The sequence below is a fragment of the Megalobrama amblycephala genome, linkage group LG23 (assembly GCF_018812025.1).
Source record: "Megalobrama amblycephala isolate DHTTF-2021 linkage group LG23, ASM1881202v1, whole genome shotgun sequence".
Lineage (NCBI taxonomy): Eukaryota > Metazoa > Chordata > Actinopteri > Cypriniformes > Xenocyprididae > Megalobrama > Megalobrama amblycephala.
The window spans coordinates 21,053,659-21,073,509 of record NC_063066.1 but is presented as its reverse complement, the minus strand read 5'-3'; the positions used below and the strand labels follow the sequence as shown (position 1 = coordinate 21,073,509).

The following is a 19,851-nucleotide window of genomic DNA, read 5'->3' as shown; positions in this document are numbered from 1 at the left end:
CTGATGCGGAAAGCTAATCCTTGTATTCCCTTTTATTATCCCTCGTATTCCCTGTGCGTATTTTGGCGCTCGAACTCAGTGAGTGAAACGTTTTTTTGTTTTGTTTTTTCCACAGAAACTTTGATGCGTACCGTCTTATTTTATTAAGTCAACACAACAAAAGAAGTGATAAGCTAGCCTACTCATCACAGAACACGCAGGTAAAAAGGCATGCACATTTTTAAATCATAACATGTAGGCTACATTTATATTTTCGACAGTGGCGAGTTAGCAAAAATAGCCTATAGCTCGCAAATAAATCCTATATTTAGTCGCAAATATAGCCTACTGACCTACATAAATTACCAAAATCCGTGTGTAAAATCTAAAATGTATTGATATACTAATAACAGGTGGACCATAAGTGTCCATAAATCATGACCAACACTTCTGGGAATGTCTTTTTACTGTTTGTTGTTGCTTGTTTGATTGTTTGTTTAACCTTAAATTATATGGTGGCTTATATTTATACTCAATTTTGCACAATTTTAAACATAATTTACTGTAAATGTATGTGAATTTTCTTGTTGAATAATATATAGATTTAAATGGTAAATTATATATAATGATTTGTAAAATCTTTCATATATTTTTACTTCCAATTCTTTCTTTTTTTTCTTTTTTTTTTTTTTTTTTACAATATTTAACAGTAAAAATGTATTAATAAAATTATTTATAATTTTTTCACCATAATACCAATTAAAAGGTTTTTACTCATAATATATATATATATATATATATATATATATATATATATATATATATATATATATATATATATACACTGTATATATATTACTTATCTAATTGATCAGACTTGCATTGAAGGTACAACTTGAGAGTAGAGATACACTACTGTTCAAAAACACTGAGTCAATAAGATTTATAAGAAAAGAAGTCTCTTATGCTCACCAAGGCTGTGTTTATTTGATCAATGCAGTACAAACAGTAATATTGTGAAATAGTATTACAATTCAAAATAACAGATTGCACAAGCAGACACTCCCAGTTTCTTTATAAAAGTCTTTTTTCAAGACTTGAGCTTCATGTCTCTTCTCTTAGTTTTCCAGGCAGCATTGAGTAGTAGTGACCTGCGCTGGCAGCCATGATCGTGTGTGTGTGTTTACACGAGGCTGCCGCTGGAACTAAGCAGTAAACACGGCCCTGACGTCCATCCAGCTGCTTTCCTTCCCCTGGGCATCACTGTCTCCTTCTTCGCTATCGGTACCGTGGTCAAGTGTCATCAGAAATACAGCAGCCATATTGAACAGCTCTTGCCAAGAGCAGCGGGAACACTTCACCTGAGCCGAGGTGACCTTACGACCTCCAGCCATACGGAGGCCTGGCTGTGTCGCAGCTGATGCGAGGAGGAACGACTGGTCCCTACTAGGGTGGACAGAGTCCGGAGGGCACACGCTTAGAAGAAAAGAAGCAGATGAAACACCAAAACAACAGCAGCCGCAATGAAAAAGCAGGTAACCTATAATGACCCCGGAGTGAGGAAATGAATAAGAGGTTTGGGACTTGCAAACATTGCCAGCCACACTCTTTCAATGCCTCTCTTTCTTGATATGGAAGCAGCTTTTCTTTGGTCCCCATGGCAACCTTATGGATGCAGACCGTTATAAAGACGTCTAAAGACATCTTATCTTATGTAATGAAATTCACATTTTTTAGTGTGACTGATAGTTTTTGTAGGCACTGTAATGAAACCATGAAAACCGTGACCATGCTAATCAACATGCTAGTCTTCATTGAGCTTCTGTGGATGTAGGAGGCCTGGTTCATCACGAGGATATCCTGACGAAAGAGGTCAGCGGTTAATGAGAGGTGGAACATTTCTGTTGCAGAAACACAAGCTGTTGGAAAGTGTCTTTCCTTTGCCTGGTCTATGAGGATGTGCTCCACTGTTACTTCCTGATTGATTAGACCATATCCTTATATAGACCATATTAACACACACAACTTTTATTTCAGTTTCACTCTGGCTTTTCTTTCTCTGCTTAGAGACACCAAGTCAGCTGATTTTCTTCCTAAAATGGGAAGAGACAAAGAAAATTCATTCCTCTCAAGGTTTTTATCATGGTTTACTATCTCTGATAAACCAGCATGTCTAAATATTCAGTTTCTAACTATTAAAAGCATAGTTTTAAACAGGGCCATAACCATAATAGGCAAGTATTACCCAAAATTTGATATTTGTTAATGCTGATCTCCATTACGCACCACTCTGTTTGTTGTTAGGATGACAGACAGTTCAAAAAGTTACATTTTTAGGCTGGTCTGCCTCAGCTGTCTAACAGGGCTTGTCAATGTCAAAATGATGGCCAATCAGATCAAAGAAGGCGGGGCTTGCTATTCACTGAAAACAAGTGTGAATTTCAATGGGACACTTTTAGTGTTTAGAGTGAAAGAGTGCATGTGCGTGGTAAGAGCTAAATGTTTAATATTTGACAACTGTTTTATGATGGATATGTTTAACGACCCACAGTAACATAGAGTGATGCAAAAATACTCAACTTAATACTCAATGCAATTTCTCCATTTTTTATTAAAAATATGCTATCAAAGTGATGTCATTCATAACTGAATTTGACAAGACTTTTTTTTTTTTTTTACATTTTTGACATATTAGACATACAAAGTGTGAAAGTGTGCATATTTTAAATAAAATATTATTCGCAAAGAGTTTAAATGGGCTTCACAACTGTAGGCTATAATTAGAGGTTGTTGAATGCTCGAATCTGATTGGTTGACCAACATTCTAAGTTCTGTCATGACAACTCTCAGAGTGTTTGGCATGGTAATTCGGTTGTTAAGTCTGACGTCACGTGACAGCACTTCCGGGTCCAAACGCTCTATCTCATACCATAAGAAAACAACAAATGGTCCCAATATACACACATGATGTGGTGTAATACTTCCAAAAAATTATAATCATAACCTTTACCTCCATACCAAAATCCCAGATGGCCAGACAGTGATTCATCTTTTATAAATCATTAATATATTATTGTCTGTGATGCTGAGACTGTTGTGTAGACTGTAAGTATTTTAAATGTTTAACTTTAAAATTTTAAATGTTCATTATGAATAAATAGCGCTCATAAATGGCCGTGGAGATGGCATTCTCAAGTAAAACGAGCCGGGGCTCTGACCCAGAAACGGCGTTCCTTACGTCACGACTTAACAAGCGAATGGGTATGACAATGTTGATACGTTTGGTCTTGGCGTAATAGATCTGCTACGCTGCTGCTGTTAATTATTGCTGCTGCTGCTGCAGAGCAAGTACGGGACTTGCTACTGCCAATACATACATGACACGCTGCTGTGAGCAAGTAAGACATGCTGCTGCTGCTGTACAATATAGCTTACATGAATTACCCGTAGCAGATCTATACAGGTGGAGCTGGGGAAGGTGTAGGGTTTCTGAAGCGCGCTGCACTGCTAGGCAAATGCTACTCATGTATTTGAAGATTGAGCATGTGAGCTCATTGGCTACTAATACAGCAGGAACCAATCATCTGTGTCCTATAGATAATGATGTGATTACAAGCAGGTGAGTTAAAGGACCTATTAGCCTGCCCATTAGAGTTTCATGCCAGAACTTTGTATGTGTGCAATTATTTTCAGGGAAATGCACAGCTAAAATAGTTCTAGGCAGGTCTTGACCGCATTACAGTTCGTGACGCGAAAGCATTACCACCTCGGGTGTGCATTATTTTCGAAGAATTCAACGGCCATCGTCAATTATTCCTTAATATTCCCTTAAATCTCTTTTAATTCTTTAATTATTTAAGACATGGTTATGGCCTAAATTTTAAAATAGTTAATTTACCAGCCATAAATATTTTCCTGACCAAAACATATCTGTGTTTGTATTGATTGATTGATATATTGTTGCGGTTTTAGACTCGGCTTTACTGAAAAAGCATGTTATCGTACCATACGCTAGTATTTAGGGAAATGACAGCTGTCACAAAAAATTCTAGATCCATTGTGATTTTGTTCTTCATATTTGTACTTTTCACTTGGAGTTCTGAAGTTATGACCAAAAAAAAAAAAAAAAAGATAATTTTCTGATAATTATCTTTGCAAAGTGGCATCTGATCATTTCTTTAATATGCTTGTTCAGTAGCAAGGGTCAGCTAACTTATTTTTTAAGGTAAAATTTTGTTTCAAATAAAAGCATACGAATTCTGACAATGAGTGTTTGACCTTGTTTGACGTTTACTCATTGATGACACATTCTGTGACAAGATGAAGCTGCATTGCGTAGATAGTGGCTTATTTATTAAGACAAAAATATCCTGTTATTGCATTCACTGTTTCCTAGCATTTCTTTTAAAACACCTTGAAAAAAACTATTTTTTTTTTTTTTTTTACTTAATTAGGAAATTGTTTTCTCTTGTTTTAAGCATAAAGCTAAAACAAGAGAAAAATAGTGAAGGATTTTTTAGTGAAAAAATCCTTTCTGGTCCCACTTTATATTAAGTTCGTGAACTACTATGTAATTAATTGTTAGGTACAACATACTTATTATGTTGAAGTTGTATTGTAAAACACTTATACTGCTTTGAGGTGAGTAAGGTTAGGGTGGTATGGTAGGTTTAAGAGTGGGATAAGGTTTAAGGGAAAGGTCAAAACAGTGATTATTGATGTATTTTAAAAAAATGAATTAAAGACGTAATTACATGCAGGTATTTTTAAATATATGTAATGTCAAAACATGTTTGTACTCTATATGTGCATTGATGATTCATTGAAATGTTAGTGTTTAGTAGTGTTTAGTAGCCTAGTTAAAAAAAAAAACTGGTCTTGAGCTGCTTTGTAACTGAATCCATTCAAACATTATCTGCCATGTCTTGTTTGATTCGGGCTTTTCATTATAAAAGGGAGTGTACTTTTAAAACCAGATTAAAAAACAAGCGCTGTGTTCAGTTTGTCTGTCTTTTTTTTTTTTTTTTTTTTACTTCCTGCTATCTAGTTTTCCACGCCTCTAACTTGCCCTTTCTGTCTTCTCAGCTGCAGCGTCACTGCGCGTGTGGTTTTCCTCTCCTCGCGACACACAGGAAATGTTGCAGCAAAAACAAATTCAGTCACCTTTTCCATGCTGTTCTGAAGCCACAGTGTCTAAATATAGGGGCTTCAAAAGACTAAAATAAATAGTTCAAACAATGGTGTTTGGGTGTTTTTAACCACTGGAAGTGTAAAACATGTCTTAGATTTGTTTGTTGAGGTTGGGTTTGGCATGTTAGTTAGTCTCTCTGATCACTCTGGGAACTGAAGAGTCTGTAACTATCTACATAGGTGCACTTCAACACATGCAGTATTTTCAACTGATATTTTATCGATCATGTAAAATCATAGAATCAATTATGAAATGGCTTGAATCACAAGAATTGAATCATGCTAAATTTGTAGCAAATGTGTATAGGGGAAGTTGACTCAAGCAATCATGGTTTTGAGTCAAAAGTTCAAATACACAGATGTGCGTTTCCTAGCAGTTTTTTTGTATGTTGATGTAAAAGTTAAAAAATGTACAAAAATATTACATTGAGTCAAACTGTTTTGTGTTTCACTGTTTAAATTGTGCTTTAAATATAAATTTATATACTTTTAAAATTTTAAATAATTTTATTTTATATTTAAAATCCCAAATTAGGGTCAATAAACTGCTCCGCTATGTCAATATGTTACATGAACTGTATCTTTTCTCCTTGGCAGTACCAATGGAAACGTTTAAGGTATGTGACTATATAGAAAATGACTTTAGGTATTACTGTGGTAAACAGTTTAGCCCCAGTCTGCATACATGAAATTATGCACACAGTGTGTTTAAATCAATCTAAAAGTAAATTAGAATTGTAGGAGTTCTGCTGTGGTGTTGCAAACAAAATATTAGACTATTAATTAGCTTCATTATCAAGCTAATTATAGACATCTTTAATGAGATGAGGCTTTACATACTAGACATTTGTTACAGGAGGCAGCAGCTGAGCCACATGGGTATATGTCCACATATTTCACTTTAATTGGGAAAAGGGAAACATATTCAAGATCACTTCTTCCCGTTTACTTATTCCCTTCCTTTTGAACTGTTGTCTATACATGGAAAAAGGCCACTGGGTCAGCGGAGCCTTTAAGAAAGCAGATTAGATATCATTGTCTGTGAGTAAAGAAAGCAAAAGTCATGCTATAAATAGCCAGATGTACACTCCTCTATTTGTGTCTTCAAGCAGCAGTGAGCGGATAGCAGTAATGAACCTGAATGAGGTGACTCTGGTGCCACAATGTTTGAGGCTAATATCAGTACATACTGAATTATCCTTTCAAAGAGCCTTTTGTTATTTTATAAAGGCATAGATCACACAAAAATGATAATTCAGCCATCATTTATGCACCCTTGTGTAGTCCAAATGCGCATTACTTTCTTTTTTATCTGTTGGAACACAAAAAGGAGATATTTTGTGGAGAAAATAGATAGTAAACATGGGCTGTTAAGATAGAAAGGACCAAAAATCACATTAAAAGTAGCATAAATGAAGTCCATATGATTACCGCACTATATTCCAACACTTCTGAAGCAATATGATGGATTTGAGTCAAGAGACAGCCAACATATAAGCTGTTATTCACTGAAAATCTTACACTCTGCCACAGCTCTCATTTGCATATATTCAAACTTGACATGCCTATCTACACTTCAATCAGTCCATAGCATTCAAGCTACATATTTTTCTTAGTTCATACCTTCCCTGCGAATTGAACCCATGATCTTGGTGTTGCTGTCATTTGACTTTAAATATGCAGTGTCCGGCAAGATCCGAATAAATTTCAGTGAATTTTGGGTGAACTCTATCTTGAAAGGGCTTCTAAAATGTCTTTTTATTTTATGTCATACTATGTTACTATTATAGAGACATTTGGAATAGTTGAAGCTCACTTAAAGGGATAAGGTACCTCAAATTCAGCCTAGATTGTTTACTCTGCTATTACACTTGAGAGTCTCCTCATAAACACGTTGTGACAGTGTATCCATCATGTCAACATATTACATATCAATGAAAAATAACCTTGGTTAAAGTAGTCTCTAAACAGCCATTGCAATCTCGAGGCTATTGCCTCACTGCTATAACACACAAATTTTATTAAACACTGTTACCAAATTCAGCCAGCAAAACAGCATACAGCGAAATTACTCCTAGAGCCATTTTAGATTCAATATGGGCTCAGATAGTTATGGTAGTTTCATATTTATAGAGGACTTTAATTTGTTATTGGTCTATGAGGCGGCTGTTTTATGCTGATGAACAGCGTACTGTATAAAATTCCCCGTGCGTTTGCTTGACTGCATCCCAGGCTGAGCTCTGCCATGTGGAGCTGGATTTCCCCTGGATTCACTCCAGTCTCCCCCACCTCCCTCTGACTCTGACTCGCACTCTCATTCTTTCCTGTGCATCTGATTCCTCATATAAATGGCTAGTTGGCCTCCCAAGTCCTCTGGCATTTCTTATTCTTTAACACAAAGTTCACAGCTTTGTATTAACCTCTGACCTTTCATGAAGTGACTGGCTTTGCTTTTCAGAGACACTATAAGCAACTGCCTAACTACCATTGTGTTATGGTGTACCATGATAAAGCCATCCCAGAGGCAAATTGTATTGCTTACAGGCTTACACACTTACAGATCTCAGTCTCAGATGTTCCTCCTAATTCTGTGCAGAAGAAAATAAGTGACAACTGTTGATATACCATAGGACTACATTCATTTGTATAGTAAACATGGGCAGTTAAAGGGATAGTTCACCCAAAAATGAAAATTATCCCATGATTTACTCAACCTCAAGCCATCCTAGGTGTATATGACTATCTCCTTTCAGACGAACACAATCAGTGTTATATTAAAAAATATCCTGGCTCTTCCATGTTTTATAATGGTAGTGAATGGCTCTCCTGATTCCAAAAAAGTGCATCCATCCATCATAAAAGATATCCACACAGCTCCAGGGGGTTAATAAAGGCCTTCTGAAGCAAAGCGATGGGTTTTTGTAAGAAAAATATCCATATTTAAATCTTTATAAACTAAAATATCTAACTTCTGGCAGGCGGCCTACACAAATCGACAAAAGAGTAACCTTTTGAACCACGAGAGGCGTCTAAGTCCTACATCATCGTGTCAGGGGTTACTCTTTTGGCACAAGTTGACTTGCGTAATCCATCTGATGGAAGATAGTTATTATAGTTTATAAAGTTTAATATGGATATTTTTCCTTAAAAAACTCATCACTTCATTTTAGAAGGCCTTTATTAACCCCTTGGAGCCGTGTGGATTACTTCTATGATGGTTGGATGCACTTTTTTGAACTTCAAAATCAGGAGTGCCATTCACTTCCATTATAAAGCTTGGAAGAGCAAGGATATTTTTTTAATATAACTCCGATTGTGTTATACAACTAGGATGGCTTGAGGGTGAGTAAATCATAGGAAAAGGTTCATTTTTGGGTGAACTATGGCTTTAAACTCCAAAAAAATCACCTTAAAAGTAACAGTAAATGTAGTCCATTTTATTCCTGCACTATTCCAACACTTCTGAAGCAATATGTGGATTTGAGTGAAGAGCCAACCAAAACATAAGCTGTTATTGACAATAACAAAAATCTTACACTCTGCCACAGCTCTCATTTGCATATATTCAAACTTGACATTCCATAGTCACTTACAAGCACCAATGATATTCACATTTGGCAGATGCTTGTATCTAAAGCAACTTCCATGGGATCCAAGCTATAATTTTTTCTCAGTTTATGCATTCATTTGTACTTTGGAGAATTTGACGAGAAACATTTGAATTGACATTAATGAACATTTAAATCTCTGTCTTTGGTATAGTAGTGAGATATTGTTAAGATCTCTTCTGACACTCTTGAGGAGAAAAATTTAATATTACAAATCTGAGAAAGAACAAAAAAAGTCTTAATTTGCTCTCCATCTCTCGCATCTCATTGCCATCTTGGAGAAACAATTAAATTTTTAAGATATTAAATCTTTTTTATTATTATTTATAAGATAAACTTTTTTAATTTGATTTTAATTTAATTTACTTTATTTTTTAATAGGATCATTTAAAGTAAATACCATGGCACATTAATATGTTAATAATAGAGTTACTACTTTTTTGTTGGTTCCAATCTCCAAAAATGTTGTTTAATGTTTCTGACCAGAAAATTCCTCAAGCAAATGTAACAACAGCACATCCACGTTTTTTAATCAACAATACTCAGCAAGCATGCTTTCAGGGAATACTAAAACACAGGGTTTTAGATAAAACTTTGTAGTTTCCATCTCAACTGAGCTCCAATTCCCAGCCATCATAAATCTTCTATCTCAGATTATTGCGTAATCAGAGGGGGAAATATGATGCCAATAAAGAGCGTGAGCCAGCGGGATATTATTGGTGGGCGTTTATTCTGCAAGAATTATACAAGGATTTGCCATATAATTCAGAGGGGGCTATAGCTAGGTCTGGTGGGGACATTTATATTCACACCACAGAGATTGACTGATATTGCCCTGCGCTGTGCCGTTTTATTGGCGGTTAAGAGCTTTAGGGTGCGAAACAACTAGTCAGGAGCACGTTGATATGAATCACGCTCAAAAGCAAACGTGTTTTTGTAATTCCTTAACTTTTTAACATTCATGTCCAGCCATTGTAATGTGCTAAAACAGCAGGATATACTACCGTCACCTGCTAGGTTTCGGATTAGCATTTCTCTGTAATAATGAGCCTTTCATTAGACAGCCCTGCTGACATGTAGGACCAGAGAGCATGTAGACACTTGTCCTTCACTTCCCTGCAATCCAATCACAACCAGTCAGACGACTATTACACCTCTGTCACGTCAAATTTTCCATATTCTAAAGCTATTAGTCACCTTGGCCTTTCGTCAAAGAGCTAATGGTATAGCATTTGCAACATTATTTAGCCTAAAGGCATTTCATTGGTACTTTTCAACACAAGCTATATAACGTTTCAATAAGTATTGATAGATACGAGCAGAAACCTTGTTCAGTAAACAGAGACGGAATGAACAGACCGCTCCATTGCAATATGTCTACTTTAGATTATGAATAAAAGCATGATTTTATTGGAGGTGTAACTTTTAAACATGTAAATTGAGTCAGACAAGCACAGACCTATTTCTGTTTCCTGATGAAAAACATTAACCAGCAGTGGTGACAAGAAATCAGAAGCTGTTTTCATCAGATAAGTGCCTTTATCATTTGGTTTGTCTGCTTGTAAGCGAGGTCACATGGCTGTTTTTTAGGATCTGACTTGTTGTGGCATTGTCTGCGAGGCAGAGCTGTTTCCGCTTTCCACGCGTCAGCATTAGATTCTCCATTTCTGGGTTTGTGATATCACGGAGCAGGAAGTGACATCACGTCCTTGTTTGTGAGGCCTTGTGGGCTAGACGACAAATGACAGCTGTGCTGGAAAATGGATACGAGTGCGGTTAGAGGTTAGCCTCATAACCGTGTTGTTTTATTGGCTTCTTTTTGCCTTTTTCTAACAACAGGCTTAAATGCGTCCTGTTTTTCATATGGAGACAAATACAGTCACATGTTCAGTGTTTAAAGGCTTTCATTTTGATTAAATCTACAAGAGCTGCCTTTGGTAACATGTATTGTGGTTAATACAATAAGCAACAACTCAGTTTAACATTTTAAAAGTGAACGGCGTCCTTATAGTTAATTATAGAATATTTATCGTAATCAGGTGAACTGAATTCAGGATGCATGATCGGTTTATGTAAAACAGGTGTGGAACAAACAACAGTCTGTATACAGTACTTTCCACCCCGCTAAGACCACAGGTGCAAACCTCAGTGGAGGGTTTTGCATAGTAAAATGGCCACAGCACTGGGGGGTTAGCATTCACTAATGCAATGTGCACAATGGAAACTGTCACCTACTAGTGATAGTCACGTTTGCCACTTGACGTGTTGACCATCACTGCTGGAAATATATAAAGTGTAATACTGAAAATAATGCTAAAATAATGATAATACTTAAAATCCATGTAAATAAATGAAAGACATAATCTGATATTAGACAAAACTGTATATTTATACATGTATATAAATACTTGAATATAATTAACTGCATGTATATGACTTTTAACTGTTGTGTTATTCAATGTTCAATTTAAACCTATATACTTTAAAGGGTTAGTTCACCCAAAAATGAAAATTGTCATCAATTACTCACCCTTATGTTGTTCCAAAGCCACAAGGCTTTCGTTCATCTTCAGAACACAAATTAAGATATTTTTGATGAAATCTGAGAGATTTCTGTCCCTCATAGACAGCTAAGCAACTACCACCTTGACGCTTCAAAAAGAGATCGTAAAACTAATCCATATGAATTGAACGGTTTAGTCCAAATTTTCTGAAGAAACTCAATTGCTTTATATGATGAACAGATATAAACACTGATCAGCGAACATAAACTGAAGGTCAGCCGTACATGCGAGAACAAACCTCATCGGTTCTTGCGAAGCTCAAACGTGCTGCGTAACACACGAGAATGAACCTCATTGGTTCTCGCATGTCAAGCCAACATGCATGAGCTTCCGTTTACCACAAGTGATGTGTACCGCGATCATTGTTTATATGTGAATTAAAGCCTATTCAATCAGAAAATTTGGACTAAACCTCTCAATTCATATGGATTAGTTTTACAATCCCTTCATGAACTTTTTGAAGCGTCAAAGTGGTAGTTGCATAGCTGTCAATGGAGGGACAGAAATCGCTCAGATTTCATTAAAAAGATCTTCCTTTGTGTTCTGAAGATGAATTACAGATTTACAGGTTTGGAATGATATGAGGGTGAGAAATTAATGACAATTTTCATTTTTAGGTGAACTAACCCTGTGTACTAAATTGCAAGTTCATTGTTATAAATGTGTAATTACAAATATATTTAAATATATGACATACGAGTTTTAATAAAAATGACTTTATACTTTAGTTTACCTTAAATTAGAGGTGCAAAACTCCTGTAGGGCCACAGCCCAGCCGTGTTTAGCTTTAACCCTAATTAAACACACCTGATCCAGCTAATCAAGTCCTTCAGGATTATTTGAAATCTACAGGTATGTGTGGCCCTCCAGAAACTTGAATGCTTGTCAGCACCTGCAGTTTAGCACTATAGCCATCTATTAAAGACAATGTTAATTATTATGAAATTACATTTAAAGGTGTCAGAAAACAGTCTAAAGTAAGGTCATATTTGTGCACTTTGATGCATATAAAATACAACTGTATATTTGCCCATTTTATGGCAAAGTAGACCAGTATCCTCTACAATAAATCATGTTTTCATCTAAATAAAGAAAGCAAAGACAATAGGCCTGGGTACCTTGGAGACCAGTAGGACTTCTTTGCCATGGCAACTGTGTGCTGAGATACCGTACAGTGATGTGGCTTCACCGACACATTCTGTGAAAGAATGCAGAAAGTGTGTTTCAACATATTTTGCATCTCAAAGCATTATATTTGAAAACCTACCTATGAAATAAAAAAAAGAACCTGTTTGATCGAGCAAATGTCCAGTAGCACACCTAAATAAAGTTGTGTTAACATAGTTTGGCACTGTACAGTGTTTAACAAAAGCCGGTTTTTCCTTTTCAGTATATTTCTAAACAGTATGTGTATTATTACAAAATATTATTGTGTGCACTTCTGGGTTTCATCAGTAAACATGGACATGTCAAATCAAGATTTATCACGTACTTTAAATCTAGAGGTCTTGATATCATCAAACGGAATCAGACAGAACTTCAGTTTTTTTCAGTAGATGACGATTCTATTGCTTTTATTCAAGTTCACATATATGTGTAAATGCACATATGTGGGTCTATGTTTGTCTACTCTGCGTCTCTCCCTCACTCATATCCCTCAAATGATGGAATGCAAAGCAAACACACACAGCAGCAGACATGGGGTGAAGAGCATGAGGTACCTACTGTGTGTGGAGAAAGCTTGTGTTAATTTCCTGTGGCAACAGAAAGAAGCTTCTGTATGCACTGCATTTAACAATGAGTTAAAGGGTAACTTGGGTCATGTGACTCAGATGAAGGAAGAAATGCCCTCAGTTATTTTCTTCCTTCACTGTATTTGTGCTATTCATTCGGCATTGCTGACATATTTTGCTCAAGGAAATTGTTGATTGATTTGTTGGAGGCTTAACAAAGAATGACTGATTTGATGATGTGCCAGACGTGATACAAGCTACTGGTAAATCTGAGATGAAACAGTGATCTTGTTCTTCAGTCAGGAACAGACATCATGTCCACATTGCTATTTGTCCCAACTTTGCTTTTGTTTATTAAAATAGAGTTTGTTTGTTTTATAAAAAAACAAAACAAAAAAAACTGTACTTGCAGTTTTTATTAAAAGACTACTTAAATGAGTAGAGTTTCATTCACTGTTTCTTAACACATTTACATACAATTTTTTAGAGTATATTATTTATATAAGTAATATTAAATAACAAAATGCATAATTTACTGTTACACATGTAACATGTGTAAAAAATCTTTTGTTGTGCTTTAAAGAAGTATACTTATTTTGCTGCGTTTACTAACATACTAAACCACATGTAAGTACTTAATTTTAATTTGAACCTGCGTTTAATATTACATTTACACCAAACTGCAATTTCTCAGAATAATTGTGTAATTACATATATAAGTAAATATATGACATTAATGTACATTTTAGCGCCAATACTTGTCAGTATATTCGGCAGTACACTGTAAAAAATATTTCAAAGACAATAGAAGCAATTATAAAATTACATATAAAGATGTACTGCATTTCCAGAAAAAGCACTTTAAGCATTTAATAGAAATCTAAACTATAATACATTTTAATTTGATGGCAAATGACATGCACTTCAATGTTTAAGTATTCAGTTAAAGGGATAGTTCACCCAAAAATGAGTTACTCATCCTCAAGCTATCCTAGGTGCACATGACTATCTTCTTTCAAATAACCACAATCAGAGTTATATTAAAAAATGTCCTTGCTCTTCCAAGCTTTATGACGGTATATGACGCTCACTATTTTGAAGCCCAAAAAAGTGCATCCATCCACAATAAATGTAAACCACACGGCTCCAGGGGTTAATTACATGCCTTCTGAAGCACATCGATGCGTTTTTGTACGAAAAATATTGCGTACAGATGTTTGTCGGTTAATATAGTTTATAAAATGGATATTTTTCTTACAAAAACCCATTGCTTCGCTTCAGAAGGCCTTTATTAACCCCTTGGAGCCGTGTGGATTGCTTTTATGATGACTGAATGCACATTATTGGGCTTCAAAATCGCGAGCGCCATTCAGTCCCATTATAAAGCTTGGAAGAGCCAGGATATTTTTTAATATAACTCTGATTGTGTTTGTCTGAAAGAAGATAGTCATGGCTTGAAGGTGAGTAAATCATGGGATAATTTTCATTTTTGGGTAAACTATTCCTTTAAGTATGTTTTTATTTTTCCCCAAATATTTTATTTCTGTAATAAGAACTCTTTTTAAAAGTATTCTAAAGTGTACTTCACAAGGGTAATCCAGTGACCCACACAGTCTGGAGATCAATGTAAAAGATGAATGAAGGAATGAAGTTATCAAACTAAATAAGTCATGTATAGTTCATTTAACCCCGTCGGCTGATCCCACCGCTTTTTAAACCACGATGACGCCCATGTATAGGTCACCGAAGAGGTGCGCCATAAGAGATGCAATGTGTACGTTCCCGTCTTTCATCAACAGATTTATTTAAAGGAGCTGTTGAGTCTGTGCCCTAGCAAGTCTGGGGTTGCAGCTTTTCAGTGTGCTATCAAAACACAAGTCACGTTCTTTCCATTAACAGAGAATCTAGTTTTATGAGTTCAAAACAAGAGCATATCCTAGAGTAGCTGTTTATGTTTCTTCTAGCCTTCACCTATATGCTTTGTGTATAGAAATTGTCTGAGGGCTGGGTGGTAAATTTCATATGGCAAACAGCATTTGCTAATGCAAAAAATATGAACGTACAGTTTAATATCAAAACCAGAGTGTGTCTCAGCTGTGAAATAGACCTTGATCAATTTTTGGAGCGGTGGATGGTATATGGGCTGGCAGAGGAGAGATATTATTGACATAACCCAAACAGCTGTCTCAAATCTGCATTATGATATATTCCAGCTAGCATCTCGTGAAAACAATACCATCTGTACAAAGGATGAATTTCTGAACATCATACTCAAGGCCAAGACCTCCAATTCACCATTCAATCAATACTAACTGTATTTGTCAATTATTTCTCTGCTTCAACACCTAGAGCTGCCTTCCCAGACAGTATTTGAAGGCGTCATAGACTTGCTCCTAAAGCGAAGGCTGTTCCAAACAGTAGGTAGTGTATAATTATGCTGTCTTCTTGGAAACTGCTCAGCACTATACAAGTCCTTCAAGCATAAAGAAATCCCACAATACATTGCGACAAGCTCTGTGAAAAAAAATCCACAATTCATCAATTTTAAATATAGTCATAGTGAATAATGTGAAGCGCAATCTCAAAATGCACTGCAATAATCTCAGTGAAAAAAATCGAATGTAACCCGAGTCATATCTTTCATGCACTTTGTGTGAGAAACGATATTCATTGTGAGTCTCGTCCATAAAAAGATTAAGGTGTGTTAGATAGTTGGACTTGGGATGTAACTTATATCTTATGAACCGGATGACCTGCAAAGCTTTTCTATATACCATTAGAGACTGTAGAACATTCACCTCAACATTATCTCACTGAACTATAGTGAACCGCTTCACCAACCACCATTGAGATCCAGACTGGAGCTGTTCTGACAGGGCCTTCTGATTTATTCACTCTTTTGCCCAGGTTCACCATCGCTGTTGTGCTGTTTGTCGGGATGATTTCGGGTTCACGTCTACCTCTTGCTTGTCATCGTTCATGACATGCTGTGTTCCAATGGTTATGATTATTGTATGATTCTGGAACACCCCCCATTTCTGGCTGCAGACGCCACTGAGTTACCTGCAGGCAATCCTGAATCGACAAGATCTTGTGGTCTAGCGTTCCAGCCTAACCTCACCTGACACTGTGTCCACTGGGTAGACAGTAACAGGTTGATACACACAATGTATCTTGTGTAAAAGTAAACTTCTAAAGGATTTTTTAAAAACTCTTTGTTGGTTCAAATGTATTCTCATTATTTGGATTTAAATAATAAGGGAAGCATAACTGCAGTATTATAATTGCCCACACTTGGGGTTTAATAACCCAGATTTAATGAAAATATGTGACTCTGGCTACATTTCTGCAAAACTAGAAAAACATCCCTAGACATAGGCCTTTATGTCACAGCTGAATACTAGTGGCAGTAAAACGTCAACAACTTTTCCTCCTTTTCACACAAATTATGATTACCAGGGCACATTTAATACAGTGTTTATCAATGAGTGAGTCGCGGAGTGCCTGAGAAAAATGTGTTGCCCTGATTCAGTATCTGCGGTCAGGTGATATGTTGTCAGGCTATATGTCAGTGTCATTATTCTAACGTTATTTTCATTGCTTGTTATGAAATAAAAAGTCTCTCACCTCAGAAAACCGAATTTTCCTGTCCTGTCTGTCAGACGTTATACTGTGCTCGTATCACGCAGTTTTCAAATGCACGTGCAAATGCGGCGGGACGCGCTGTAGCCTATATCACTTCATACTTATATAAAGCGCATAAGAAACTATGAGCATGTAACGTTACGTTGTCAATTAGTAAGTCATGAAATACAAGTAAAGTACCAATAAATCACATAACTGGTGCGTCGTGTGTTAGCTGGGGAGGATTTATTCAGAAACAGTTTCCATGTTTCATTAACGATTCATGTTAGTATTGTGTATTTGCCATGGTAACTGTTGTTTCTGTAACCCCAAAATGACACTTTACTTTCACTTTGTATTATTTTGTATATTTTTTAATTACTGTGGTGGCTCATGCCAACTTACCAACTTTATTGTATTACAAAAACTAGTTTGTGACTGCTATAGCCTTACCTTATAGGCCTTAAGGGTTAGTTCACTCAAAAATGAAAATTTATTACTCACCCTTATGTCGTTCCACAACCGTAAGACCGTTCATCTTCAGAACACAAATTAAGATATTTTTCATAAAATCCGATGGCTCAGTTTGCCTTTAACACTTTCAATGCGCAAAAAGCTACTAAAGACGTATTTAAAACAGTTCATGTGACTACAGTGGTTCAACCTTAATGTTATAAAGTGACGAGAATACTTTTTGTGCGCCAAAAAACAAAAACAAAAATACAAGCTTTGTTCAACAATATCTATGCGCGATTTCAAAACACTGCTTCATGAAGTTCCGAAGCTTTACGAATTTTTTGTTTCGAATCAGTTTTTCGGAGCGTGAATCAAACTGCCAAAGTTACGTGAACTATTGAAATTTCTAAACACTTATGACATAACGAAGCCTCGTTTACTGAAATCACGTGACTTTCACCGTTTCACGCTCCGAACCGCTGATTCAAAACAAAAGATTTGTAAAGCTTCGAATCACTCGGATACGAATAACATGAAACACAAATCACAATAAAAGAGCTTAAAGACTTGTATAGAAGCAGCTAAAATAGTTCATGCACTCCCTGGGAATCAAATCCATGACCTTGGGGTTGCTAGTGCCATGCTCTACTGTTTGAGCTATAGGTACAGGGTCACAAAACACCATAGGGTGCTTCTGACTTGAAGAAACTACTAAGCAATGCTTTATAGCAACCGACTAGAACACCGTAGCAACCTTATAGCAATGTGCTAACAACCACTCAGAACTCCTTAGCATTCATCTACCACCCACAACACACTAACATCAGGCTGTGAGTTTTGCATGGGAAAGCACCTCACATTTTCTTCAGAATATAGATTTGTATTATTAGAGAACAACATTGATCTCTAAATAGACTATAAAAGGGAAATGTGGTTGCTCATGTTGAACTGAGAACAGTGAAATATGAGCCTAGCAGAAATCTGGAAGTGTCTGTCTTCAAATGAATGTGGAATCACACCCAGTTAAAACTCTCAAATAAAAATCCAGCCGTCCAGTTTTACCATTACACTACACTCCCAGATTACACTCTGTATTACCCGAACACAGATGGAAAGAATATTGCATAAGAGACAACAAGGCAACGATCCATTAGAACTGTACTAAACCATGCAGATCATTCAGTTTCACTTCTCTGTTGATTCACATTAGTTACAAACATACATAGTTAGACATTTATTCCACTGTAATTGGTTATATCTTACTCATACCTTATACGTGTGGCCTAACCATTCATGTTGAAACTGCTCAAGAGTGACTTGATTCCATCTTATTTTAGACTTTTACAACCATTTATGTGTTTCTAGTCTTTTCAAATATCTTTTTTTTTTTTTTAAATTAGCAAACTAAATGTGAAGCAGTTCTTTTCAGGAAGTCCCCTTAAATGTAACAGATAGGCCTCAGGTACTGGTCGTCTGACACATAGCTGAACCTCCTTTTGTTGTACACATCAAACAGAGCACAAAAGCAGGCAATGACTCAGTTGGGGGCAGGTCTCAGAGGCTGGCTTTCTGTCGCTGCCTCGTGGGCTCTGGTAATTGTTTTCCTGTCGCCTGTAACCTTCAGCTGGCTAAAAATCCCAAGAGGGCAGTGGCTTCATGGCATTTTTCATATTAATGACACAAATGTGTGCATCAGATGTCAGGACATACTGTAAGTCGCGCTTTAGGCCCTACATCACAGTCATGACAAACATGCGGTGGTGAGTGGTTGATGTAGATTAGTGTGTAACAATTATCCTCAGGTTAGGTGGGGCAGAATAATTTAACGGACCATATCTAGAACACATACAAATGTAGCATAATATAGCATGCGTCTTTTAAGTTTTCATAAACACACTTTATAGACTTAATGCAACTTTTTTATGTTTTTGAAAGAAGCCTTCATGCTCACCAAGGCTGCATTTATTTGATCAAATATACAGTAAAACAGTAATATTGTGAAATATTAGTACAATTTAAAAGAATGTTTTCTATTTTAATATATTTTAAAATGTAATTTATTCCTGTGATGCAAAGCTGAATTGTCACCATCATTCCTGCAGTCTTCATTGTCACATGATCCTTCGGAAATCATTCTAATATGCTGATTTGATGCTCAATGTTGAAAACAGTGGAAACAGTGAATTTTTTTTTCAGGATTTTTGATGAATAGAAAGTTCAAAAGAACAGTGTTTATTTGAAATAGAAATATTTTGTAACATTATAAATGTCTTTACTGTCACTTTTGATGAAGTTTATGCACTTTCGTCGAATAAAAAAATTTGTAAAATTTAAAGTCAGTAGATATTTCTTTCAAAAAAATTTTTTACTAACACACCCATCCTTTGAACCGTAGTGTACAACAAACACTCAAGCTAAAACTTGTGTTATTCCTAAAGTTAATATGAAATGGCATCCACATTATAATTCCATAATGTGTCGTAATTCCAAATTAAACATGATATTAAGTGAAAAAAAAGAGCTAGATTTGATTTTATCCATCAAGAATTGATGGTTTAAAGGAATAGTTCACCCAAAAATGTTCCCATAATTTAGTCACCCTCAAGCCATCCTAGGTGTATATGACTTTCTTCTTTCAGCTGAACACAATCAGAGTTATATTAAAAATATCCTGGCACTTGCCAGCTTCGTTATGGC

General features: G+C 36.0%; 1 long non-coding RNA gene across 1 annotated transcript; it reads right to left on the bottom strand.

The window, feature by feature from the left end:
- Positions 1-941: 941 nt before the first annotated feature.
- On the bottom strand, positions 942-18,708 carry LOC125259389. Its single transcript, XR_007182786.1, has 3 exons — positions 18,424-18,708; positions 12,460-12,539; positions 942-2,072 (listed from the first exon to the last, which is right to left on the bottom strand). It is a non-coding gene; the product is annotated as an uncharacterized LOC125259389 (long non-coding RNA).
- Positions 18,709-19,851: the final 1,143 nt, after the last annotated feature.